The following is a 26,961-nucleotide window of genomic DNA, read 5'->3' on the forward strand; positions in this document are numbered from 1 at the left end:
TCTCCCTCTGCCTATGTCTCTGCATCTCTCTATCTCTCTGTGTCTCTCATGAATAAATAAATAATTTTTTTTTTTTTAAAAAGAAGCTCTCGTAGTAATCTAGGGACAGCTTGAACTGATGAAGCAGAGACTTGAAAATTTTCTTAGTTGCAGTCACGGAATAGCTTGCTTTAGCATCTAGAAGCTCTTTTTGAGTTTTTTTTTTTTTTGTGGGATTTTTTGGCTAGGAGTTTTTAATTAATTTAGTTAGCCTACTGAGGGCTTCGTACATGCAATGGAATATGCTAGGTCTTTGGAAGATGTGGTGATGAATGTAACCTTAAGGGATTTCCCATAAGTATGGAAAATGGTAGGTGTCCAACATATCTGGACCAAGAACTGTATTATAGGATAAAGTGCGATACAAGATGTACAAACAAAATAGATGGCATAGAAGTGAAGAGATGTTTGGTCTTACATAAAGATATATTGTTCATTTTAGTCATTCAGTACATATACACTGAGCTTTTACTATGTACCAGGCACTGTTCTCTGCAGGGTCACTGCAGTGACTAAACATGGAGCTTTCTGAATGTGTACATGTGTTTGGAGTAGAGGAAAGGTTCAGAGTAGGTAAGGAATGGTGGGAAGAGACAAAGACAGTAATTCATAAACAATAAGTAACTAAGCTTTGTTTAAAGAGAATGGTCAGATAGTAGGGATAAGCATGGAAAAAGTAAAGACAAATCTAGTGAAATAGGAAAGGAAGCGTTTGTTAGGAATAACGGTATGAAAGAATTAGGTTAAATACAGAGAAAACAAGTAAATAGGAAGATGACATATCAGGGATAGAAAGAGCAAGAAAAAAAATGTTATGTATGATCTGTACTGCGGTGAAAAAGGAAACAACCATGTCACAATCAGTGACTAATATTTTAGTTCTCGGATCTCTCATATATTTCATAGATGGAAATCAGTTAGTTACTTGATTCTTATTTCCGCATTTAGAGTTATGGCATTCTCCCTATTACAATTTAACCCCTTAGGTTAGGTTCCTTTTAAAAACTCTGAAATAATCACATGTTATCATTGATTTAAAAATATTTTCTGATTTATGATATACTGATACATGTCATACATGCTATATGACATATACAAAACAAGAAATAGAACTTCATGTCACATGGTAAGTAATACTGTAAAGGAATACTGAATGATTGATGATTGATGGTCCTTTAATTTCCTTAGGAGCATATGCTTTGGTATGAAAAATGCTCATTGGTGATGTGTTAAGAGAGAACTGATGGAATATGTTTTTTTTTTAATCAAAGGTTCGTTGACATGATATTATATTAGTTTCAGATGTACGACATAGGGATTTGACAATTCTATACATTACTCAATGCTCACTGCAATGTGTAGTCACCATACACATTTTCACAATATTATTGAGTATATTCCTTATGCTATACTTTTATCTCTGTGACTTTTATTTTATATTTGGAAGTTTGTACCTCTTAATTCTCTTTACCTATTTCACCCATCCCCCTACCCACCTCTCCTCTGGAAATCACTAGTTTGTTCTCTATATTTGAGTCTATTTGGTTTGTTTGTTCATTTGTTTTGTCTTTTTTGTTTTTGGATTTCACATATAAGTGAAATCATATGGTATTTATTTTTCTTTGTCTAACTTCACTTATAATACTCTCTAAGTTTATCCATGTTATCACAAATGTCAAGATTTCATTCTTTTCTATGGCTGAATAATATTTCATTGTATTTATGTGTTTGAATATACATATATTTATACACCACATCATATATATATATATATATATATATACCATCATATATACCACATTTTCTTTATCCATTCATCTGTTGATGGGCACTTGGCTTGTTTCCATACTTGGCTATTGTAAATAATGCTACAGTGAACATAGAGTGCATATATCTCTTTGAATTAGTGTTTTCATTTTCTTTGGGTAAATACACAGTAGTGGAATTACTGGATCATATGATAATTTTATTTTTAATTTTTTAAAAATACTGTTTTCACAGTGGTTGCACCAATTTATATTTCTACCAACAGCAATTTACATACCACCAACAAAAGACATTCCTTTTCTCTACATCCTTGCTGACAGTTATTGCTTGTCTTTTATGATACTAGTCATCCTGACAAAGTCATGTCTCATTGTAGCATCTCTTTTTAATATACAATTATGCTTTTATTTTTATGACTTTAAAAATTTGTCATTGAGTTCTGTTGTTTTCATCTAAGAAAGCCTAAATATGCATTTGAATCACCTGATGAGCCTTTTAATGTGGATTCTAACATAGTAGTTTTTTTTGTTTTTTAGATTTTACTTATTTATTCATGAGAGACACAGTGAAAGAGGCAGAGACATAGGCAGAAGGAGAAGTAAGTTCCCTGTGGGGAGCCTGATGGGGGACTTGATTCCAGGCCCCTGGGATCACCACCTGAGCCAAAGGCAGATTCTCAACCACTGAGCAACCCAGGTGCCCTGCTAACAGAGTAGTTATAAGGTGGGGACTGAGATTTCAGTTCTAACAAACTCCCTGGACCATATTCTAAATAGCAAGGAACTAAAAGCTCTTTGGAGATTTTTTAAAAAGTAATTGTAAAGAGGAGAGTTTGAGTCAACTGCTTCCCAATTTAACGTAAAGAAAATCAGAGGAAAAGTATACTTTAAACTTCCACAAGAAATAGTCCTACAAAACTGTGATTTCAATCTTATCCCTAATTTTCTTGAAAATGATAAAATATATAAACAAAACAATCTATTGAGATATGATTGATATCTTTAAGCATTTTTCATTTGTAGAGTAGTAAACGTAAAGTGAGCTACTTTCAGTTAAAAATTCATGAATTTTTAAAAGTTAGATTTATTTATTTTTTTTTAATTTTTTTTTTTTATTATTTATTTATGATAGTCACACAGAGAGAGAGAGGCAGAGACACAGGCAGAGGGAGAAGCAGGCTCCATGCACCGGGAGCCCGATGTGGGACTCGATCCCGGGTCTCCAGGATCGCGCCCTGGGCCAAAGGCAGGCGCCAAACCGCTGCGCCACCCAGGGATCCCTAAAAGTTAGATTTATTAAAAAATAATTTTTAGCAAATGAAAGATGCAAGCTTATTTTGACCACCAACCTTGCTTCACATTTCTTAACCTACGGAAAGTTTAAGAACTAGTAGTCTCTATTTCGAATATAAATTAGGTGTGATGGATTTACTGTGTTGTCTCCTACTTCTGAGTAGTTCTTGGTAACCTTTCTCAAAAAAGCATTTGTCTGTAGTGCCAGGTTGGACCTTTTTGCAATAGGCCAGTTTTTTGAGAATCAAAATAGGTTTGAAAAAAGGAAGTAGAATTCTTAATTCTCAATATTGTCCTCATATTATTCCTGATTCATTTAAAGTACAGTTTTAGTTATTTTTTTAATTTTTATTTATTTATGATAGTCACAGACAGAGAGAGAGAGAGAGAGAGAGAGAGAGGCAGAGACATAGGCAGAGGGAGAAGCAGGCTCCATGCACCGGGAGCCCGGCGTGGGATTCGATCCTGGGTCTCCAGGATCGCGCCCTGGGCCAAAGGCAGGCGCCAAACCGCTGCGCCACCCAGGGATCCCGGTTTTTTAAAAGTAATTTATTGTTATTTTAATTTTAACTGGAAAAGAAATCATGCAGGTTTGGACAATCCTAAAACACCTAGATATGTTGAGTTCATTATAATATATCTTTGCATATATATCTATGCATAGCATAGTTTGCAAAAAAAGTAAGGGGATACCCTCTTGGGTCAACCAAAGAGGGAATTAAAAATCAGATTTTACAGTTTCTCAAACTTACTATTTAGCAAAGAAAAACATGAAAAGAAACAATAGATTAAAGATATGGACTTAATCTGTAAAAGGAACAGATAATTTACAAGTTTGGTCTGTAGATCACAGCATTACCTGGGTACTTGGCTGGAATTTCGGAGTCTCAGGCTCCACCAGAGACCTATTGAGTCAGCATTTGTATTTCAGCAAATGCCCAGGTGTTCCTATGTGTAATCATGTTTGAAAAGCACTAGTCTGCCTAATGTCATAGCTGAGGGATACTAGGAAGGTTTCTCCTGACCCCCAAGTGTTTCCACTCATTCATTTTAGTATCAAAAATTTCATTTTCAGGGCACTTGGGTGGTAGTCAGTTAAGTGCCCGGCTTTGGCTCACGTGATGACCTGGGGTCCTGGGATGGAGCCCTGCGTTGGGCATCCTGCTCAGGCAGGAGCCGGCTTCTCCCTCTCCTTCTGCCCCTCCCCTTGTTCTTGTTCTTGCTCACATGTTCTTTCTCTGAAATGAATACATAAAAATCTTTAAAATTTAATTTTAATTTAAGGCATTGTGGTTTTGGAAGCTAACCTGCAAAATATATACCTTTAAGAAGACTAATGCTCTCATATTCATTTGTTTAAAAATTTCCTAAATGACAGCTGGAAACATCTTTAGAGATCTAAGACGGGTACATTTCAGGTATTGGAGAATGAAGGATAGGCTTGGATAAGGGGTGCTACTGAGGCAGGACAGCCATACAGAGATAGAACGTGATAAAACTGAGGAACAAGAGATTGCATTACTTGCCCAAGTTCACCAAGAGAGTTATTCGGGTCCAACCTGGAGCCTTCTCTCTCATGTTATGTTGGCTACCTATTGTTTATCATTTCAGTTCAGAACTCAGGCTCTGATATGGATGGACTTGCATTCACATCCCAGTTCCAGAGCCCAAGAAGTCTATTCCATTTTTCACTAGCTGCATGAATTTGGATGAGCTATTTAATTTCTTTGAACCATAGTTTCCCGATCTGTAAAATTAAACACATTAGTAGGACCTAAGGTTGTCATGAAGATTAACCAAATAATGTAAAAAAAAAACTTAGTACAGGGTTGCTACAGCTGTTATTATTAGTTAGGAGGTCGGGGTTAGGGTGGGGCAAGGAAAAGTCTGGGAGTATTTTGAGAGCACCGATTACCTGGAGATCAAAAGCTAGATATAGGAAATAGCAATATTGAAAGGAATGATTGGAAAGGCTTGAGAATAAGGTATACCAGCTTTCCTTCAGTTGTCAATTACTTTGTATATCTTCCCCTTCCTTTTACTATCAAACATTTGGTGTCCTTTGAGTTTTAGTTATTATTTCTTGTTAAAAAGAATGTAGCTGATAACCTTTTAACTGACACATTTATACCATGTACCTTTTTTATTTTTTATTTTATTTTTTTTATTTTTTATTTATAAATTTTTATTTATTTATGATAGTCACAGAGAGAGGGGGAGGGCAGAGACACAGGCAGAGGGAGAAGCAGGCTCCATGCACCGGGAGCCCGACGTGGGATTCGATCCCAGGTCTCCAGGATCGCGCCCTGGGCCAAAGGCAGGCGCCAAACCGCTGCGCCACCCAGGGATCCCTACCATGTACCTTTTTTAGAAGGTGATTGATATATTCCTTGTGCCTCATGTTATATTTGCCATGTACGATACCTACACTATGCTCCTTTCCCACCTCAACTTTCCTGCCAGTCCATGGAGTAATTATGTTTGCTTTATTCCCTTTTTTGTATCAACTGGTTTGAAAATTATATTCAATTTCTTGGCTCTCCATACGTTCTTGCATCTCCCCCTTCTTTCTGGGTTCAATTTTTGACTTCTTGAAGACATCCTTTAGCAGTTCTTTCAATAAAAATCTCTTTGTATTCACATTTAAATGATAGGTTGGGGTGCCTGGGTAGCTCAGTCAGTTCAGTGTCTGCCTTCGGCTCAGGTCCTGATCCCAGGGTTCTGAGATGGAATCCTGCATTGGGCTCCTGGCTCAGTGAGGAGTCTGTCTCTCTGTACCTATCCCCCCTGTCCCCCGTTGGTGCCCACCGCTGCTGATGGCCCCCCCTTCATTCTCCTCCACCCCATGCTCTTTCTGGTTGTTCTCTTGTACACATGTGCTCTCCCTCTCTCAAGTAAATGAAAAATAAAATCTTAAAAAAATGTATGCTAGCTTAACCCTGCATACAATTCTAGATTGACAGTTCCAATGATTTTACTTCAGTATTTGAAGATATTACTTCACTGACTTCCAGTTTCTTTTTTTGCTACTGAGAAAGCCAGTCGCCATTCCTTTGTATTATTTTTTAATTTCAGAACTTGCTTTTCTTCGATTTTTAAATTTCATTATAATACCTGTATTTGAATTTATTTTGTGTTTCTTTAGGGTATATTTCCTGGGCTGGAATTTGTGTCATAAAAAATGTTCTTTTTCAGCCTTTCCAGATAATGCCAAATTGTTTCCCAAAATGATGGCCTTAATTCACACTCCTGAGTTCTTACATCTTTATATAGCATTATGTCACGTAAGTTTTTGCTTGTTTATAATTTTGTTAGCAAATAGAGGAAGATTGCTTCTCAGTGTCCCAAATGAGAAAGGAAAAGTTGAAATTGTATGTTATTCATCATAGATAAAGAAAGGGAGACAACTCACCCCAAGGGAAACAATGACCAGATCGTTTTTTAAGGCATTTAACCTGCAATAGACTTTTTAAAAAAATCTTTTTCAATTCTTTTGAAAATAAATAAGCTTTGTGGAAAAAACTTTCTGACTGATACATGTCCTTTTGTGTTCTGAACTTTTCACTTACTATCTTACGAGATGAATTTTTGTTTGGGACTTGGTAAAAAAAAAATTGAGTCTTTTCTAATCCTTGGCCCTAAACTCTCTAAAATAGTTTTTAGAAGTTCTTTTCAGTACTTCAAATGTGCCTCCTCCCACATATATGAATTTCTATGGATTGTTTCTGGATTCCTTTCCTTCTTTTATCACAGTAATACATTTATTCTCTGTTCAAAATGAAAATAGGTTTTTATCTGATTCTAAAATTTTTTTCCTGATTTTTAAAAAAGTTTTTATTTATGTACTTGAAAGAGTGAGCACAAGACAGGGAGAGATGGAGAGCACAAGCAGGAGAGGGACAGAGGGAGAGGGAGACTTGGGGCTCAATCCCAGGACCTGAGATCATGACTCTAGCTGAAGGCAGATGTCTAACCGACTGAGCCACGTAGGCACCCCATTTTTTTCTGATTCTAAATATAATAACATTTAGAGTCATTTTAATGTCTGTAGTTGATCTCAGCATTTAAAACACTGCCTGCATTCTTGTCACTATTTAGGGAGAATGACTTCTAAGCCATTTTAGACAGTAAGCTATTTGGGTATTCTCTTTTTAGTTGTTGCTGTCTTACAGTATTTTGGAGGTAGGAAATGCTACAATATCACATGCTGTTTATACTTTTTTTTTTTCGTTTATACTTTTAGGAGCATGTAAAAAAAAAAAAACTTGTCAGACACAAAGTCCTAAAAGCTCATTTTCTTTTTTTTTTTTTTAAGGAGATAATTAGCAACTATTAGTATCATGTGCCATATTAACCCTTCATGTTCTTGAAAACCACAACTAAGATATCCATCAATCTCACTGTCTAATGTACTTTAAAAAAACTGGTACATTTCCCCAATCTATTTTCTTCCAGTTTGCCTTCATTCAGCACAATGGGGAGAACAATTGCTTCTGCAGGGTGTAGCACAATTCTGCGTAAATGCAGTAAAAATAGCGTGTTACCTTGTTCATAGTTGAGAGAACTACACCTATAGTGATCTGAAGAGAAGAATAAAGTCAGATTAAAATGTTCTGTACTCGGGGCACCTGGGTGGCTCAGTCCCAAGAGCCTGGGACTCTTGATTTCAGCTGATGTTTGATCTCAGGGTTCTGGGAGGGAGCCGTGAGTCGGGCTCTGAGCTCAGTGGGGAAATCTGCTTGAGGTTTCTCTCTCCCTCTGTCCTTCCCCTGCTTGTATGCTCTCTTGTTGAAAGAAATAGATAAATCTTAAAAAAAAAAAAAAGTCCTGTACTCAAGGTGCTTTTATTTAAGGAATAAACAAAGCTGCTGTTTTTTTTCCCTTTCCTTTTCAACGTGTAGGATATGGACTTTTTTTTTTTTTTTTTTTTTGCTTTTCATGATGTCATTAAAAATATCGGATTTAACATAAAACCAACTTGAGATACTTTGATGAAACGCTTCTAGAGATATTGTTATGTTTACATTAATTACACTAGCCCTTATGTAATATTTCCAGTTGTGATTTTGTTTGCTCCTCCCTCCCTCCCCTTCCCTCCTGATTCTGATTTTTATTTATGACTCCCTTAAAGGCAGGACAATACATTATTGCTGAAGATCTTAGAATATGTAGTATATATAGTCATAAGACACAGAACGGAGTACCTTTCATGGACTTTATTGAATTTTATTTTGCTGTAATTATTTGTGTGTGTGTGTGTGTGTGTTTAAGTTTTGAGTACATAATAATCACGAGGTTCAAAATCCAGAAGGCACAAAAGCATACACAATAGGGAGTTTTCCTCCCATTCCTGTGTCCCTGCCACTCAGGTATGCCCCCTCCCCGAGCAATCAGGGTGACAAGTTACATCAGGGCTGTTCCACAGGTGTTTTTTACCTGATAACCCTCTCTAGCCCCCTCCTTTGTTTATAATTTTTTTTAATTTTTATTTATTTATGATAGTCACACACAGAGAGAGAGAAAGGCAGAGACACAGGCAGAGGGAGAAGCAGGCTCCATGCTTAAAAGAGAAGGTGTAAGAACGTGAAACCTGTAAGGGTCGGTTAAAGGCACCTTACTTTGAAGAAGCAGGACCAGAATCTGGGTTTGCTGGCGATCTAATTCGGGGCTTTCGGGCATTCTCCACACTAAGGCGCGCCGCCTCTTTAAAGGGGTTGAGGGATCCCCGGGGGGCTCAGCGGTTGGGCACCTGCCTTCAGCCCGGGGCGTGACCCCGGGGTCCCGGGATCGAGTCCCGCATCGGGCTCCCTGCACGGAGCCTGCTTCTCCCTCTGCCTCTCTCTCTCTCTCTGCCTCTTATGAATAAATAAATAAAATCTTAAAAAAAAAAATAAAGGGGTTGAGTCCACCACTGGTTCATCAGCGCGCATTGGACCTTGTTCCAATCCAGGTCATTTTTACGTTTCAGAGCAGTTTGCTTTAAGGTCGGCGTACCCGGGACGCAGAAGGTTAATCGCAGGAGGTGCCTTTTCTTTCTTTCTTTTTTTTTTTTAAAAGGCTGACCTAGGGCTCGATCACACGGCCCGACCTCCGCCGGGTCCCGGGGATGGCGCGTGGCAGGCCGAGTGCTGACGTCAGCAGGCTCCGGGCCGGGCCTCCGGGTCCCCGCTTCAGCCTCGGGGCCGCCGGCGTCTCCCGCGACGCGACCCCGACCGTTCCCGGGGGCGTCGGCGGGCGGTTGCGTCCTCGCCGGTTCGGCCCTAGCCCGCCCCCCAAAGCGGCTCCTTTGCAGAAGCCCGCCCTACCCTACCCTACCCTTCCCTACCCTTCCCTTCCCTTCCCTTCCCGGGAAGACGGGATCACGCGGCCGACAACGCGACCCCACGAGCCGGGCTCCTCTCCGGGCCGGGCTGGAGCGAGCCGCCAGGCGCCGTGGGAGAGTGGGAAGGCGCCTCAGCGGACAGCGCTGCGGGCCAATGGCTTTCCTCTGTGGTCGGGTGCCGGCCAATGAGGCGCGCGGGGGCGGGACTTCCGCCTGGCCCCGGCGGTGCCTTCCCGGCTCGGATTCCGGCCGCGGGGGTCGGTGCGGATGTTCAGTCATGAAGTCGGGGTAGGGACTTCTCCCGCAGCGACGCGGTGGGCGAGCCTGTTTGTTCTGCGGGGTCCGGCTTGCAGGTAAGAGCCTCTGTGGCCTCTCGGCAGCCGAGCTGGGGACTGTCACCGCCCCCCCCCCCCCGACCACCCGGGGCCTGGCCTGGAGAACACACCCCCTCGCCGGCCCTCTCGGTGGCGGCCCCGATGCTGAGTCTCTGCCGCTCCTCCCCCCGGGCTGGGTGCGGAGGAAATAAGCCTTTTTTTTTTTTTTTTTTTTTTTTGGAAAAGGTCGAAAAACCAACAGCCGCTGCCGCTGTGTCCTCCTCGGAGGGCAGACTCCCGCTGCCCCCAACCCCTGTGCGCATCCTTCGAGTGTGGACGTGTCTGAAGTTGTTACCTGTTTGGCTTCTCGCGTTCCCACCCTGCGGTGCAGCAGCCTGGGGGGACGTTTGCGGGGCTGCCCGTGGGCAGGTGCCTGCCGCAGAGTCCCCGGGCGAGATCGCTGGACTCTAGTTGGCGGGGACCGTGTGTCGCCTGGGAAGGGAGGAGGGGCGGTCGGTCGCCGTCTTGGACTTCCATCCGCCTCCATCCCCCGCTGGAAGCTGGGGCGGGACTCTCCTAGGGACACCTGCACGTCCCTGTCCTTCCAAAGCCAGCAGCCCTGCCAGGGCGCTCAGGGAGGGAGTCGACCCGCACGGGTCCGAAGAACTCTGCCCCCGTTTGGGGCGGGGGGGGGGAGGAGGGGAGGAGGGGAGGAGGGGAGGAGGGGAGGGCAGGCTTGGGGACCCGGCGATCCCGGGAGCACTCAGGCAACTTTAGAGGCAGCCACGGAGTGTTTTCTGCTAGTGTTTGGTGAATATCTCTATTCTGTCCACACCTGGGAGGAATACACTTCCGAAATGATTGGTTCCAGCCTCCGTTTCAGCACCGTGGGCAGCTGCTGAGGTCCGTTTCTGCGGCCCCCACACTTGCCCGAGTGTTAAATGTCCCCAGTGTGATGCAGCAGGAACCGTGAAGGGACGCGCACTCCCTTCAACAATGCTCTGTTGTTCTCCGAGAAGAACATCTGCAGTTTTTTTGATACAGTATAAATCAGATGGGTGTGCCTCCCGAGGGCTGTAGTAGAGGAGCCCGTCAATCCAAGATTTAAGGAAGGGGGGGATCCCTGGGTGGCCCAGGTCGTGACCCCGGGGTCCCGGGATCCAGTCCCGCGTCGGGCTCCCTGCTCGGGCTCCCTGCGTGGAGCCTGCTTCTCCCTCTGCCTGTGTCTCTGCCCCCCCCCCCCTCTGAGTGTCCCTCATGAATAAATAAATAAAGTCTTAAAAAAAAAAGATTTAAGGAGGGGCTTTCAAGGGTTTTTATCCATTTCAGGACTGTTTTTGGTGGGTTGGAGAGAGGAGTGCCATCTAAAGTGACACAAAACTGGACTTGTAGCGGTTAAAAAGAATTTCAAACAGAAGGTAAAAAGTAGTGCAGTGCTGTAGTTTGGAGCCCATGACGATTTATTAATGGGTTTTGGGATCGATTTAGTTCATTGATATTAACGTTGGAAAGGAAAAAAAAAACATATCAGGACATCCTGTGGAGTAAGATTAAATATTATTTTATGAAGCTTTTGTTTTTTTTTTTTTTAAATGTGTGTATATGAAGAGGAAGATGTAAATGCATATCATGTTATTGTGGATTATGGCAAAACAGTGGATCCCAGATTTCTTTGGGTCCAGGCTTCAGCTCTGCCACTTATTTACTAATTCTGTGACATTATCTGTGAGTAAGGGAAGAATTGTCAGAATTAGTTGAAATGAAATGTCTGCTACATAGTTAAGCCTCAAAGTGTTTTTTGTCTTTTTTTGTTGTTGTTGCTCTGCCACTTACTTACTAATTCTATGACATTATCTGTAAGGAAAGAATTGTTGGAATTAGTTGAAATAAAATGCTACATAGTTAAACCTCAGAGTGTTTTTTTTTTTTTTGGTTGGTGTTTGTTTACTTGTTTTTGAAACGATTGGGTAAAAGCCCGGTTATTTCTGTGTCAGGAATGACAACTGTTTTATTAATATATATACATTTTTTTTTACCTTGTGTTTATTTGAGCCCACCAGTGTGATGTCTCCAGATGTAATGTAATAGTAAATCATAGGGACATAATCTTGGTGTGTGAGGTTTAATACTGAAGGGTTTGGATCTATCCTTGTTTAAAGCTTATTTCTCTCAAGTATTTTGGGAGGGGCCTAAATTGTTACTAGCATCCAACACCCTTCTTTTGATATATTTATCAGAAATTTTTCAGGCACTCATTTTAACAAAGTTAAGGCAGGACTAAGGGTATGATAAGTTTATGTCTTTGAGTTAAAGCATTTTACATTTTACAGTTCTTCCTATAGGATGTAATAAAATGAACTGGCTTGGTCAGATATCATAGTATATTTATTTCATGTTGCTATGACCTAAAAATGGTTGATATTTAAATTAAAAGTGTCATTTTGGACATTTTAAAACCTGAGAGTTAATAATGTTTAACAGAAGACAGATGAGTTTCAGTCAAAAGAGTGTTTTGTACCATTTGACATATTACTATCATATGGCATTGCATATGGTAGTTTCATATGACCCAAAAAAGGGAAGAAAGTTTAGTAAGCATTGTTACTTTTCTCAAAAGAGGAAACAGAACTAATAGACAAGTGCATTTCTTTTAATAAAGCATGGTTTAATAATTGTTTAAAAATTCGTGTATTCTGCAAATATTTATGAGCATATATCAAAACTATATTGTTAAGCTTTACAAAGCTTTTACCCAAAAGTTGATTTGGAAACAATGAGAATGTATAATTGATATTGTCAGTTTACATATTATAACATATAAATAACAGTACTAATAGATAACGCTGATTTTTTTTATTTTTTACTATGGGCCAAGTATAATTTTAAGCACTTTATATTATGTCATGTAATTCTGTTATTCATGTGGTAAGTAGTACAATTATCCCCCTCTTATAGATGGATAAATGAAGACCTTACAAATACATAACTTGCTAAGTTCACACGGATTGTTAGTGGAGTAACTGGAATTTGAACCTAGGCATCCTGACTATAAAGCTTGTCCATCTTGTGCCATGTTTTACTAAAAAAAAACAAAAAACAACAACAAAAAAACTATATCTGTATATCTATATCTATACAGAATGCTGAGGTACCTGGGTGGCTCAGTCAGTTAAACATCTGACTCTCGATTTCAGCTCAGGTGGTGACCTCAGGGCTGTGAGATGGAGCCCTGTGTTGGGCTCCATGCTGGGTGTGGAGCCTGCTTAAGATTCTATCTTTTCCCTCTGCCTCTCCCTCCCCTTTCCCTTTCTAAATAAAAAATAAAATTAAAAAAATATAGAATGCAATGGGGTTATTTTGGATTCCTCCTTGTTTAGATGATCTTGGCTAAGCTCTGCTCTGTTGGCCCTGTTTCCTCAATTCCTTTCTCAGAAATACAATATTAAGCCATTATGTTTTTGTGGGGATTAAGACAATTGGTAAAGCACTAGAGAGAATGTGTTCAATAAATGATATATGCCTCAGCCTTTTTCCTTTTATGTTGAGGATGTGATCATTTGAAAGGTTATTAGCAGTTGGAAGAGAATAGGAGAAGAAAGATAGTTCCTCATAAGGATGCTACCCAAGCAGAGAGATAAGAGGTAGGAAAGCTGAGAACATTTGCCAAGGTTTAATGTTTAAGGAACAGACTGGTAAAGGTAGATCAATACAGATTATGGAGATCTTAAATGCCATGATAAGGATTTTGTATGTGATTCTAAATTGAGAAGAAGCCCTCTTTATGGATATGAATCTGGAACAGAAGTGCAGCAAAGGAGTTTAAGCCTGGAGGTAGGAATACCAGGGGGTTTAATTACAGTAGTTGAGGCAAGAAGCGATGATGGTGGCGTTATAAGGAAGGGTGTAGATCTAGAACACCCTTCCAGATCAACAATGTTGATACCATTGTATCAACATTGTGAACTGACCTGAGTATGGGCCTAAGACAAATTTTGGGGAGGTTAGTGATGTTATTAACAAAAATAAGGAGATTGAGATGGACAGGTTCTAGTGGAAGGGAATTTAGGAGGAGAACTTATGGTAGGGATTTTTATTTTTTATTTTTAAAATAAATTTTTACTTATTTATTTGACAGAGCAGAAGCAGGGAGAGCAGCAAGCAGAGAGAGGGAGAAACAGACTCCTTGCTGAGCAGTGAGCCCGGTTTGGGGCTTGATCCCAGGAGGGATCATGGCCTGAGCTGAAGGCAGGTCCATAACCAACTGAGCCACCCAGGCACCCCTATAGTAGGATTTTAGTTTGGATGCTGAGGAGTTGTTCAGATGTTTGGAAATGTATAGTAGGAGCTGGAGATCTGTGTATTCCATAAAAAGGGAAAAGCCCATTGTGGGGAGGTGATCTAAGGCAGTCGCCCTCTGGGTCAAAGTTTCATAGGAGTGATGTAATGCCTGAAGGTCCTCAGAAATGCAGATTTCTCACTTGTAGAGATGTACCCAGTATTTCTCCCTGTAACATATTTTGTGTCCTGGGAGGATGGAAGGGATGGTAGTACAGAGGGAAAACTTTGGAAACCTAGCAACGCTCAAATTTATTTTTCAAAAGAGAAGCAGTAAATTGAAGGCTCAGGATTCTCACAGCAAGGACTTGGAAAGATGCTGTGATTTTTATCTAGTGCCAGGCATAGACATTTTTACACACATGTTGAACACTGAATTGTTGTAACAGCTCCAGATTTGTTATTTTTGTACTCTTCTCTTTGTTACCCTGAATGAATTAATAGCAAAACCTTAAAAATCAGAGAGCCTGTGTGCTTGTTATGGGGGCAACAAAGAAGAGGGGACTTAGAGTGATTATATTTATAGCCAGGATTGTGGGAGAAGAATCTCCAAGGATCAGAGAAGGCTGCGTGATGTGGGAGGAAGAATAGAAATTCTGTGAATAAATCCCTCTACCAACTGTTCACCGGCTTCAATTCTTCATTCTGTAAAATGATGATGATAATAGCAATTCTGACCTGTTACAAGAAAGAAGGACAATATCTGGAGACCCTCTATACTTGAAAAAAGGGCTCTAAGTAGAAGCCCTTGTTGGTTTCTTTTCTTGGCAGATTTACTAGGGTTTGGTGTGGTTGGGTAGGGCATGATGTTAAATAGTATATCCATCTGTGAACTAATTTTAGTTTTCTTCAATGCAAGGTCTCAGTAAATGGCCAGTGAAATAAAAGATTGGATGTTAGGCACACACATTAGGGTAAGGAAAGTTTTACATATTTTGTCACACCATTGTTGGAAACATTACTTGCATCCTACTACTTGGATCCTAATAGTCGTATCATTCATGCACTCAACAAATATTTAAGTACCTCTTATTAAAGGCCCTGTTCTATGCACTTAGAGTACATCAGTGAACCAAAGAGACTAATCTTTGCCCTCATAGACCTTATCTTCTAGTGGGACAAATAAGGTATCTTTTAATAATGGAAAGTAATTAGATATTTCTAATACTATGTATTTATAAAATCATAATTTTTAAAAAGGATTTTATTATTTATTTTAAAGAGAGAGAGAATGAGTATGCATGAAGCAAGTTGAGAAGCAGAGGGAGAGCAAAAAGCAGATTCCATGCTAAGTGCAGGGCCGGATGCAGGACTCAATCTCATGACCCCGAGATCATGACCTGAATCGAAATCAAGAGTGGGATACTTAACCAACGTAGCCTCTCAGGCACCCCAAAAAATTATAATTTAAAAAAGATAAGAGTACTTTACCAGATTGTAAATAATATTGTAGAGCACTCTGAAAGAAGGGACTGTGTTAGTCTTACTCATGTGTGTCTCCCAATTTCCCCTTCTTCCCAGTGGAACGACTTAGAGGTATTTAATATGCAGCAAATGTAGATATTCATTAAATGTTTATGATAGGGAGAAGGAATTGTGTTAAGTCAGAGGACAGATCTTAAAGGAACCAGTTAAATATAGCAAACATTAAGGACCGAAGTACTCACTAGATTGATAACTGGGAAAAAGAGAAAAGTGCTATGAATTGCATTGCCTGGTTTGCCTATGAGGTTGAAATGGAAATAAAATTATATTGAAGCTGTAAGCATCAACATTAAGGGAATGTGGGTGTACCAAACTTGCCCACTAATTAGCTGGGTGATTTGATATAACTTTACCTCTCAGTTCATTTCCTCATTTACAAAATGATGTTGGATTTTTCTAGTTAAAGCAAAATCTGCTTTTAGGACTTAAAATTATTTATTGCAGTAATGCTCCATTTTAGTAGGGCAGATAGGACAGAGCTGATCCTGAGCTTCCATGGTAATCAGACTAAATTTATACTTGAACTGGATTTAAAAAAAAATCTACAAAATTATTATCTATTTATGTTACTAATATGACTGCATTGTAATTTTAAAGAGTAAAGAAAAAATATCGCCCAATATAAATTTCCCTTTTTGCCATTATGTAGGAAAAACAAGCCATAGTATTTTAGACCCTAATAATGGATATTCATACTTTCATTTTATAACAGCCTTTGATTTTTGTGCCAGGTACTAAGTATATAAATCAGAAAAGGCATAATCCCTAACTTCAAGGAGTTTTAAAGGTAATGGGAGTGATGAACAGTTAGTTTTGTATTGTGGTGGCGTAGAGAAGGCACTTCTATAATGAGGGGCTGTGAGAAGAGAAAGGTCATATGGTTAGAGAAGAAAGACTGAGGAGGAGCAATGAATGGCAAGGGACGAAGCTGGAGTTGTAGAGCCATTTTATGAAAAACTTTCTCTGCTAAGCTACAATTTAATTTTATTCTTAAAGTTGCTTAATCTGTTGATGAATTTTATGCAGGAAATAACGTGATCAGGTATTTGTGTAGGTACCTTTGCATTCCTCTTAAGACAATGATATACAAAGGAAATATATTATTTCAATGATACAATCCTACTTGAGGAAATCAGACTTTTAACTATTTTAGTCTTCAATAAAGTCTGAGGAGGACTAGTGTTAATTTTGTGGCTTTAGAGTATCAGTAACTATAAAATGTTTGGATATTAGAACATTTAAATATTCATAACCACATTAATATAAATTGAGAAGACAACTGAAATTTTGGGATATTCTGCTTATTGAAGTAAGAGAGCTTCTGGTCAGCTATAAGAATTTGATTTAGAATGCTTTCTCAAACTAATTTGTTGAAGTTTGATTGAATGTGAGTCTAGTTCAGGTTCTAATGACCGATATACTCTGTTAAACTTTAAAGAGGGAATGAATTTCCAAGGAGAAGTACCACCTTGTGATGGATGAATATTTTTAAATCCAGTCATGAGAGAGACAAATAAGAATTGAATTTTTACTTTGCTTAGATATAAAACACCTGATAAAATGTTAGAATAATTTATTGGCCTAGTTACTGTGCTTGTAATTTACATGTTTGTCCAACATTTATTGTAAGCATTAAAGGCTTAAACTTTTTTTTTTTTAGATTTTTTTTTAAAATTTATTCTTGAGAGAGACAGAGAGAGACAGAGACAGAGGCAGAGACACAGGCAGAGGGAGAAGCAGGCTCCATGCAGGGAGTCCAATGCGGGACTCCTGGATCACATCATGCCCTGGGCCAAAGGCAAAGGCAGCGCTAAACCGCTGAACCACCCAGGGATCCCCAAAGGCTTAAACTTTTTTGAGGTGAAATTCAGCTAACCTGAAATTAACCATTTTAAAGTGAACAAGGGAGCAGCGTTTTGTATATTCACAGTGTTCTACAACTACTACTTCTGTCTAGTTCCAAAACATTTTTGTCATTTTTATGATGTCAGATTACTCTAAATATGAATAGTTTGTAGTGTCCTTCCAGTATACTGTTAAATGATTTTCTAATTATACTAGTGAATTCCTGGTATCATGTTATGTATATACTGGGCTATTATAATAGAAAATAGAACATTATATTTATTTATTTGTTTATTTTTATTTATTTTAAATATTTTATTTATTTATTCATGAGAGGCACACAGAGGCAGAGACCTAGACAGAGGGAGAAGTAGGCTCCTCATGGGGAGCAGATGTGGGACTCAATCCTGGTACTTCAGGATCATGCCCTGAGCCAAAGGCAGACAGACGCTCCACTGCTGAGCCACCCAGGCATCCCGAACATTTTGTTTTAAGCTTTTGGAGGGGACTTAATTCTGATGTTACAGAGAAAGCCTTAGGGATACACCATGCTTAGCACTGATTCTGGTTTAGGGATCCATGAGTAATAAAATAAGATTGGAATGGAAACTGATGTGAATATATAAATTATCACTAATAAACATATTAATGATAAACATAATAAAAACGTTTACCTTTCTCAGTTTTTCTTGAAAGTTTTCAAATATTTAGCCTTATGATTTTATCACAAATAGACATATGAACAGTTTCGACCTTACCAGTAATTCAAAGCAATGCAAATTTATACAATTATCAGATCTTCTGGAAAGGCTGGAAATTTGATGATGCAGACCTGTATTTGAATATTAGCTCTACTTTATAAGAGGTGTCATTGGGCAAGTTACTTGAAAATAAGAGCAAATACTTATAAAGTTCTTGGTATATGGTAGGCACTGTTATAAACACTTTGTTACTGATTAAATCTGTTTCTTTATGGAAAGATTGTATAATCGATCTCTATCTGTTGATAGTATTTTGAGGATTAAAAAAATGCGTATTAAGTACTTAACCAAAAATGTAGTAAGCATTCAATATACATCAGCTATATTTATCATATAACTTTACCTAATATCAACTAAGATGGGGAAAGGATAATCAGTGCAATGAAATGCACACTTATTTGGAAGTGTAAATAGAAACATTATTTCTAGAAGGCAGTTAGGCAATATGTATAAACTCTTAAAATGTTTCTTTGGTATGGTGATTCCACATCTAGGAATTTATCCTAATAAAATAATCAGAAATGTGTAAAGATATTTATATTTGTCTTAGAATTATTTGTAATTGCCATAGTTGGATTCATCTTAATATTGACAGTTGTGGAATCGTTAGAAAAAGCCTTGATTGAGCTATATAATGGAATAATAAATGGCAATTAACATTTTATTCCAAAGGGTAAATGTTTGATATAACTTTCAGCAAAAAAAGCATACAAATCATAATACAATATGATACAAATGATATAAAATATGGTAGAAGAAACAGTCACTCATGGTTGGATCAGAGAAGCAGAACCATTGTGAATAAAGTGAATGGTGTAGAATAAAGGATTAGATTTTAAGAAATTCTAGCAATGGGTTATGAAATATATCGTAAGGTTGTTGCCTTTGTGCCTTGTATGTTGGGTGAGCTAGGTTCAGTATGGGTTAACTGGGTGGCAGTAAAGAAGAAGAGCTTAAAGTGAGGTTTGGAGATCAAGGATATACTAAAACGAACTGTGAGAACTAACTAACACATGAGGACAAACACTAATGTTATCTGTGAATGTTAACGTTATGGGTAATCAATATTTTCTTTTTTGGGGCTGGAACTCAAAACCCAAGATTAAGACTTGAGCTGAGATCAGGAGTATGATGCTTAATTGACTGAGCCACCCAGGCACCACTCAATATTTTCTTTATACTTTCCAGTGAGCATTTTTAACATTAGGAAAAAACCCTATTTTATTAGATAGTAATGTAATGAATAATGTATAAAGAATAGAAGCTAATTACAAGGGTATTAACTTAAGTCAGTAAACGGTGGAACCAGGATTAGAACTTTGATCCCTATATTACAACTTTCCTTAAAAGTCTTTGCAATTACACTTTAAAAGCTAAATCAATTTGTCAGGGTTTCTGAGAGAAACCACAATGATTTTTTTTTTTAAGAGATTTGTTTATTTTTAGAAAGAGAGAATGAGCTGAGCATGAGCAGGAGAGGCAGAGGAAGAGGGAGAGAGAATCCCAAACAGATTGAACATGCAGAAAAGTTGTAAGAATAGTATAGAGATCTTTTTATTTTCTTAATCATTTGAGAGTAAGTTGTTCATGTGATGCCCTATACCCACCAAATACTTTAGTGTAAGATTCTTACAAACAAAGATAATTCTCCTTGAAGAAATTGCTGGTTATAGGGTATAGGTGGGAAAACTGTAAGATGAGACTGGAAAATCTTCCAGTCTTGTCAGGAAGCAAAGAAGGGCTCAAGAATGATGGAGAGCTATCAAAAAGACATAAGCCGTTTTGAGCCAAGTTGGGGATAATTAGGCATCAAAATCATTACTATAATGGTTTATAGCCCATTGAATAAAATAGCAGTCCATGATTCCATACTAATATAAATGAATAGGTTGAAAATTTGATGAGAAACAGAATAACTACTATTTTTTTAAAGATTTTATTTATTTATTCATGAGAGAGCCACAGAGAGAGGGGCAGAGATCTAGGCAGAGGGAGAAGCAGGCTCCATGCAGGGAGCCGGATGTGGGACTTGATCTGGGGACTCTGGGATCCTGAGCCAAAGGCAGACACTCAACCGCTAAGCCACCCAGACGTCCCAGTAATTACTATTTTAGACAGAACAGTGACCCCAAAGATGTCTACATCCTAATACCTGGAACCTGTGAGTATATTATCTTATGTGATAAAAGGAACTTTGCAGAGGACTAAGGACTTTGGGGGAGAAAGATTATCCTGGATTATCCACGTAGCGTATTTAGAAGAAGGAAGCAGAAGAGGAGTTCAGAATAATGTGATGTGAAAGATATCATCTGACTTTTGAGGTGGAGAGAGAGGCCCACATCAGAGAATGGGGCAGCCTCTAGAAGTTGATAAAAATAACAATCAATTGTTGTGTAATTGAAAACATTTTTATTTTAACACATACATGGATAATAGCCTAGAATAGAATATGAACTTTGTGTGGCTTTAAGAAATAAATGATACCTCAAAGAGACTGTGAGTGCTCTTTTAGATTCTGTGCCTTAATAACATACTAATGGCCATATATTTATTTTATTTTTTCCCCTGTTAAATGAGAGAAACACTGCTTTATTTAAATACTGTCATGAACAGAAAGGTAACCATGTCAATTTATTTTCTTTTTTTTTTTTTTTTTTTTTAAATTTTATTTATTTATTTACGATAGTCATACAGAGAGAGAGAGAGAGGCAGAGACACAGGCAGAGGGAGAAGCAGGCTCCATGCACCGGGAGCCCGACGTGGGATTCGATCCCGGGCCTCCAGGATCGCGCCCTGGGCCGAAGGCAGGCGCCAAACCGCTGCGCCACCCAGGGATCCCGTCAATTTATTTTCTTTCTGCTTCATACTCACCCATCAATACCTGATGCACAGTAAAGGACAGGACTCTAGCAGTTCTCATTTACAAAGAGCATGATGTTAGGCTTTGTCAGGCCCTGAAGGGGACAGGCTGCTAGAGGGGACAGAGTGCTAGAGGGAACTTATTAGAGAAAGGGGTTTTTTCTTCCTGGTTCTTGTGACCTGTGTTTTCCTTTTCTTGTTGTTGCATGATCCGTCAGCAGCCCATGTGGTTGAGGACATCTGGTGATTGCCTCAGCCTTGTGTCCAAAATACAGAAGCCCTCAGTGATAATGCAGCCCCAGTTCAGAACTGGTGACTACTTTGCCTCTGTCCTTCTGAAGTTGATATCTTGCACTTAGGTCTCAATGCCTTCAGTGCCTTGACTACCTGTGCATATGGGCCCACCAGTTTTGGCTTGTCTACCTCAGGGAATTGTATTGCAGTTCTCTTGATATGGATACTGTGCATTCCAGGCCTCGTGCCCACAGCAGTGTCTGGAGTACCTGTCCACTGGCCTCAGCTTGCCTGCACTCCAGACCATTGCTTCCTGCTTGCCTGGCAACATTGGATCAACTTTGGTTTAGATAGCCTGGTGAAATTCTTTCTAGTGTGCTGCAGCCATACCTTCTCCAGTGAGAAACCCCAGCCTTGGGGAGGGGACCAAGGGGAAAAAAGGAGAAGGGGAAAAAAAAGGCGAGGGGGGGAAAAGGGGAAAAAATATTTCCCATCATGGTTTAATAATTACTTTAAAAAATTTAAAACTTCTTTATTATAATTGACATGCTATAAACTGTACCTATATAAAATGTAGAATCCTTCTCTTCTGCTCCTTGCCACCCCTTGTTCCATCTTAATAGTTATTCCATCGTAGTTTACTAGTTATTTCTGTCAAACATTTTCTTCTGTTTAATTTACTTAATAGTTTCTGTCCTGTAATTGAACACTGTTAATACAGAGTTGATCCCTGGAGTGGTTCTAGGAGCTAGATCTCAAAATGTGAAGTTTTGGTATTGGTTTGGTCATGTTTTTCATCATGAACACAGTTCTGAGCTCCTTGCCAGTGGAAGTGGGGTGCTAGCAATCCATGGCATTACAGTTCATCAGGCTATTGCTTGTAGGTTCATAGTGAGTTATTGTCAACTGATGTACATTCCTCGGAGCCCAAATGATTGCTCCTTTTGACCTTTATAGCAATAATATCTAAAAGGACTCTGGTGTGGGATGCAAACTTTTGAATGCTTTATGGAGAAAAAAACGACAGCTTGGATTTCTTAATTCTCAGCTCAAGATATGCCCCTTTTTCACACTTTTTTGATTGCACATTTTACTTCGGAAGAAAACATTTCATTTTTAAATTGTGAATAGACTTGTGAATTCTAAGACCTTATTTCTTGCTCATTAACTTGTTTTTGGTACTAAAGTATTGTGTACTTAGAAAACTTGAACAAGTGGAATGGATTTTGGTTAAGATTTCTGTTATTTTCTCTAGGCTTTTGTTTGGTATACATTATATAAATGAAATAGACTTTTTTTTAAAAGATTTTATTTATTTATTCATGAGAATACACAGAGAGGAGAGAGAGAGAGGCAGAGGGAGAAGCAGGCTCCATGCAGAGAGCCTGACACGGGACTCGATCCAGAGTCTCCAGGATCATGCCCTGGGCTGAAGGTGGCGCTAAACCGCTGAGCCACCTGGACTGCCCTGAAATAGACTTTTTAAGAGAAGTTTTAATTTTTTTATTTTAAAACCTACCGATAAATATAAAGAAAATAAAAACCATGTAGAGTCCTACCACTCAGAGTTTATATATATTAACAAATTGTTTTCTTTTATAATATCTAATCATTTTTTTAATGTACACATAAAATACTTATAGTGTAAGGTCTTAACTTTTTTTTGATCATAATTAAGGGGTGGCCACATTCAGAGGCCACATTCAGAGGTAGAAGATTATACCAAGAGAGGTCATGTGTACATTCCTTTTACAAATATTAAGTACATAATACATGCCATGCACGGTTTAGAATTTTGTGATACATTGGTAATTAAAGATTCCTATTTTGGAGGAGTTTATAGTCTTGCAGCAAAGATGGACACTAAACCATAAACATAACATTTAAGGAAATTATAATATATTGAAAGTACTGAGTATTAGGAGAAATTAAAAAAAACATGGATGAGACCAAGAAGTGAAGCATGGTGGGTAACCAAAGGCAGGTTGCAGGCATTTGCCAAGGGAGAGAATGTGGTGTATAGAAAAGAAAGCCAGGAATAGAGCTTGGGTGATATTTTATTTATTCTTATTTTTTTTTAAGTTGGTTCCACACCTAGCATGGAGCCCAAAGTGGGACTTAAACTCACAGCCCTAAGATCAAGACCTGAGCTGAGATCAAGATCTGAGCAGAGATCAAGAGTCCGGGCGCTCAACTGACTGAGCCACGCAGGCACCCCTGGAGTGATATTTTAAAGAAGCAGTTATGGGACGCCTCGGTGGCTCAGCGGTTGAGCACCTGCCTTCGGCCCAGGGCGTGATCCTGGAATTGTGGGATTGAGTCCCACATCCAGCTCCCTGCAGGGAGCCTGCTTCTTCCTCTGCCTGTGTCTCTGCTTCTCTCTCTGTGTCTGTCATGAATAAATAAATAAAATCTTAAAAACAAACAAACAAACAAAAAACAGTTACCAGGGGCAATGTTATAACTTGATCTGGTGTCCCATGCTCCTCCACAATTAACATAGTTGGCCAGATTTCATGCTTACCATTCAAATTGTATGGGTCGTTGAGCATGCTCAGCTTTTTGTTCAGAAATTCTGCATAAATTAGGGGGAGGACTAGAGGCTGAGATAATGGGTACGGAAATTGGTTCATTTATTCAGGCAGTTACTATACGTATAGAAAGTAAGTCCCCTGAAATAGAGAAACTGGAATGATAGCACAAATTAATATTTTTCCATACATTTTTTTTTCTTTTTCATTTTACTTGAGAAAGTTGTTCTGAGGATTGGTTGGAAAAAAAGTCCTGTCAGATACTCAACAGAGTGCCTGGCTTAAAATTAAGTTCTCTACTGATGTGTCTGTAGTGATGGTGGGGACTTTTGTATGAAGCATCCTAAAAAAATATTCTGGTTCAGGAGATTGATACTTTGAAGTATACTTAGCATGCTATTTTTGATAACCTAGAAAACCATTTTCTACCATTTTTACTTAAATGATGCTTAGGATTTTGATATCCATGAAAGCAATTTAATTGTCAGTTGTCTTTTTCTTGTTTCCTGGGTGGCTTATGGCTGGTTGGCAACCGATGGCACTGGTGACAACTGTGGTATTGGAGAGAATTATGAAGTATATTTTTGTTAGCATTCCTGTTTATTTTTTTCTTCCTCTAATTTGCACCCTCTACTCCACACTTCCCTGACTTGAAGTTTATGAATAATGACTTGATAAGCGATTTGTCAACGTATGGTTGAGAACAGTGTTTTCCAAATTTGGCTTGGTCTAAGGATTCACTGGGAAACATTGTTTAAAAATTTTATCACAGGCTCCCAGTGATAAGTGTTGTACTGGACTAAAGTGTATTTTCCAAACTTTTATTGGTGCTAAGCGGCTGGAGTACATGTTAATAATATGAGTAATACACAATACCAGATACCATCTCATGTCCACTGAAGAAGCTGTTAACTCAGGTTGACTATGAGTCTAGATTTTAACAGTTGCTTATTTGTTGACTTGCTTAGTGTGTTATCTTGGTAAGCAACTACTTGCCAGCTTTTATAACATTTCCATGTAGCCAGAAAAACAAACAAAACTTGTTTTCTTTATTTTTAAGATTATTTGAGGGAGAGAGAATGAGCAAGGAGAGTGGCAGAGGGAGAGGAAGAGGGAGAAGCAGACTCCCTGCTGAGCAAGAAGCCTAATGAGGGGCTGGATCCCAGGATGCTGGGATCATGACCTGATCTGAAGGCAGATACTTAACTGCCTGAACCATTTGGGTGCCCCCCAAAAGTCTTGTTTTAAATGGCAGGCTGCTTTATTCTCATGTTTTTTCCTTTTAAAAATGGTTAGATATTATAGACACAGTTGAATGCATTAAATATTTCTGTATGGTTTTAAGGAATAATGATAATGCAAACTCCCATATCACCACAGGTTGAAATATGGGAATACTGGTGGCATCCTAGAAGCACCTTTTCCCTGATCACACTCCCCTTTTTTACCCTAGAGGGAGGTACCCATTGTCTAATTTTTATGATAACATCCTCATTTTTCTTTGTTTTTACTTTTTTTTTTAAGATTTTATTTATTAGAGTGAGAGAGAGAGAGAGAGAGCAAGAGAGCATGGAGAACACGAGAGCACAAGCGAGGTGAGGGGCAATGCGAGAAGCAGACTTCCCCCTGAGCAGAGAGCCCCATGCAGGGCTTGATCTCAGGACTCGATCCCAGGACTTGGATCATGACCTGAGCTGAAGGCAGATGCTTAACCAGCTGAGCCACCCAGGCGTCCGTTTTTTACTTCTTAAATGTGAATCTCTGCATAATGTCATCTGTCATCTGTTTTGTCTTTTAAAGAGCTTCATATGAATGGACTTAAAATGTTTGCATTCTTTGTGGCTTCTTTTGCTTAGAGTTATTGTTGTGAAATTCATCTATGTTCTATAGCTGTTCATTTTCTTTGGTGTAGAGAATTGCATTCTGTGTATATACCACAATCGATTATTTCTATTTTTAATGCCTAATGGTCAATAATGTTTAGTATCAAAAAGGAGAATTCATTGTTTATTTCTGCTTACACAAGAGAAGGGTATATGTTGTGGAAGAACAGGACATGAATTCTTTCACTTAACAGTAGAAATACAACCTTGATGCTCATACAGTTGATATTTGAAGGAAATAGTAAAATATTGTTTCAGTGGGGGGAAAAAACTAAGTATTGGAAATAGTTTGTATAAGACCCTGAGGTAGGAAAGGATGGATGTTTTGCTATTTGCTAACCTTTTGAAATGAAAAATTTGTAGATTTTGTTTCATTTGTGGGAAAATCAAATTATAAACCATTGTCACGGAATCTGAAAAAATTTTGCTTTGGTTGATGGTAATAATTAAAAATATTAGATAAAGCTTACTTTTTATTTTGAATGGCTTCACATTAGAGAAGTTAGCTGGCAACCTTCAGTTTCCTCACAAAGAACTATTAGGCACCATATTTTTTGCTTAAAAAGTTAAGCTTTGTTTTTTTCTTTGGTAACACTTTGCTTATGTCAGCCTCTCAACCATTTCTTTAAAAAACCATGCTTTATGGGAATTTAGTATCTTACTAGTTCCCAGTTGTAAAACTCTTAGAAGTCATGATGCTTTTTAAGGAACACTATGAAATTATTGATGTTCTCAATCCATACAACAAGTAATTATACAATTTTGGAGGAAACATTACAGTACCATGTAAATACGATATACATATATGATCATTAGCACATTTGTTGTTCTATTTTATGAAATGTGATTTGGCTATTATAAATTTTACAATAAAGGAGTTACCTAACAGTTCACTTATATTTTTCTGTCAGCACTTGCTATAACATATATTCTTTTGATGCATGCATACATTTATGGAGAAAAGCAAATTGAAATTACTATCCATTAAGTTTTTTTGCAAATTAGGAAAATATTACCATTATTTTAGCAGTAGAGTTTTTTTTAATTTTTTTTATTTATTTATGATAGTCACAGAGAGAGAGAGAGAGAGAGAGAGAGAGGCAGAGACATAGGCAGGGGGAGAAGCAGGCTCCATGCACCGGGAGCCCGATGTGGGATTCGATCCTGGGTCTCCAGGATTGCGCCCTGGGCCAAAGGCAGGCGCCAAACCGCTGCGCCACCCAGGGATCCCAGCAGTAGAGTTTTTGGTCCATTTTTGGAATGCTGATGATCACGAATGTAACTTGAGAACCAA

General features: G+C 38.7%; 1 protein-coding gene across 3 annotated transcripts in view; it reads left to right on the top strand.

The window, feature by feature from the left end:
- Positions 1 to 26,961, top strand: part of RNF13 (ring finger protein 13) — a 194,069-nt gene that overhangs the window by 39,501 nt on the left and 127,607 nt on the right. Inside the window, exon 1 of one of the 3 annotated variants that reach the window (XM_055321214.1) lies at positions 9,640 to 9,773. The exons of the other annotated variants lie outside the window; for them this stretch is intronic. The gene's annotated coding sequence lies outside the window, so the exon portion shown is untranslated. Of the gene's footprint in view, positions 1 to 9,639; positions 9,774 to 26,961 lie in introns of those variants that run through there. 3 annotated transcript variants of the gene reach the window in all.

This window comes from Nyctereutes procyonoides, unplaced genomic scaffold (assembly GCF_905146905.1).
Source record: "Nyctereutes procyonoides isolate TBG_1078 unplaced genomic scaffold, NYPRO_anot_genome, whole genome shotgun sequence".
Classification (NCBI taxonomy): Eukaryota; Metazoa; Chordata; class Mammalia; order Carnivora; family Canidae; genus Nyctereutes; species Nyctereutes procyonoides.